Genomic DNA, 1,863 nt, shown 5'->3' on the forward strand with positions numbered 1-1,863 from the left:
GAGAAGGCACCGGCGAAATCTAGAGATCAATTGAAGCCGGGGTTCGAGCGTCGCCGGTGGGTGAGTAAGACAGCATCACGGTATATAGAAGCAGCGGTGAAGGTGGTTCGATTCGAAACGCCAGTGTACCTTATTCATTACCTGTTTAAGATGTGAAGCCACACTTCGTGCCACCAACTTATAATCAGTGTTAAGAACACGTCCTTAGCCCGACAGTGACCTGTGACCTTTGGATTAAGGACCATACATACAGCTAGAAAATCGGCGGGTAGCTCGCAACCAGCAAACATCTCCTCGCACGTTTTGCAGAAGCGGTCTCCTAACAGGCCGGAAAACCTAGCACTTCGATTAGTGCTGGAATGGCACAATCGAAGGGCGGTATCCTTGCGGAGTACCGCCAGAGATGAAAAACCGCAGTGTCAGGGCCTAAATGCTTGCAGCGTGTGCGCTCCACATGTGGGAGTGACACACGGAGGTGCGGGCCGATATGGCAACAGGCGACCGTCGAAAACATCACAAAGGCAAGTGCCGGAAGGAACGACCAAATACGAGATCACTCGTCAACATCCCAGTACTACCATCCATGTCGAGGAGTAAACTGCGACTCCCATTTGAACGCCGCTAGCTGCCAGGGCAGTGGAGAAGCCGTGAGGCCGCCCCACAGCAGCGTCAGGCCGGTGCGAGCTATACTGGCGCGAGCTACACCTAGCCGAGTGCTTACATCGTCCACCGCCTACTGCATATGTGTGTGTGCGTGTGTACACACGTATTCAGCGTGCGTGCGGCGGCGACGACGACGACGACGACGTTCGCGAGGAGCTAAGGTTATAACTCCAAAAAATTTAATTAAAATTATCTATGCCCGGTCCATAAGAGACGCTAACGAGGCATCCGAAGGCACTGTCCTGTGCCCCCATAAATTACCAGCCTAGCGTAATGCGGCTGCAAGTGCCGTCCGGCTAACCGCAAAAAAAAAAAAAAAAATTCTTAAGATAATCCTAAATTAATGAAAAGAAATCGTGGTGTGTAAGCAACTAACTACTGGGCACATCAACAACTACGACAAGTTTTGCTACCAGCGGAATATCTGATCACTGCAGAAAGTTACCCATTTCAGGCTGTGTTTTAATTAATTTTAGGTGGGCCGATCCCGGCGGTACTTCAATGCCGGGCCAACCCGCGACAGAGGTGGAGCAAGCCCCTAGCACTCCGTCATAAGCCAAAAATGAGTGTAATATTCTGGTCGTGTGATGCAGGACGTATCAGATATTAAGCTGATAAGACAAATACTACACTTTTTTCCCTCCTACCTCGCCTATAGACCTACCTTTTCCTCTCCAAAAATGCCGCCATCCTCTAGTGTCGACGCAGCACGTAAAGCAGGGTGTTGTTAGTAGCAAGACTTATTGCCATAAACCGAAAATAAAAGCGGAGGCATACTCTGCTATGCCTTGGGGGCGACGACACACTACTCAGAAACACACCTCCCTCTCCAGGTGTGAAGCAAGTGATGATGTTAAAAACTAAATAGAAAGAAATAAATAAAGACAGAAATGAAGGCAAAATAAAAAAAAACAGCGACGGCAGCACACTCAAACGAAACTGGCGAGATAATCCCATCGCCCATAGAATTAACGAAGTAATAATCCTTTAAGATAGATTATGTGTTTTCCAATTTTCCAATAATTTTTGATACAAGGTTCACACAATTTCCGTGTTACCAATTTCCATATTATCAGTATCATAGAACAGTCTACTCTAGTGATGCCCTGAAGGCCAATATCAAATCTGGGGTATGGGTAAGTCAAGGGTAGTTTGAAAGTCTGAGTGACAAAGATCCAGGGGTACACTCAGGCAATTCTT

At 47.6% G+C, this 1,863-nt stretch overlaps 1 non-coding gene across 1 annotated transcript; it reads right to left on the reverse strand.

Annotated features, from left to right (window-relative positions):
- Positions 1–1,134: 1,134 nt before the first annotated feature.
- On the reverse strand, positions 1,135–1,325 carry LOC124769508. Its single transcript, XR_007013014.1, has one exon. It is a non-coding gene; the product is annotated as a U2 spliceosomal RNA (small nuclear RNA).
- Between the last annotated feature and the right edge of the window lie 538 nt (positions 1,326–1,863).

The sequence above is a fragment of the Schistocerca piceifrons genome, unplaced genomic scaffold (genome assembly GCF_021461385.2).
Source record: "Schistocerca piceifrons isolate TAMUIC-IGC-003096 unplaced genomic scaffold, iqSchPice1.1 HiC_scaffold_701, whole genome shotgun sequence".
Lineage (NCBI taxonomy): Eukaryota > Metazoa > Arthropoda > Insecta > Orthoptera > Acrididae > Schistocerca > Schistocerca piceifrons.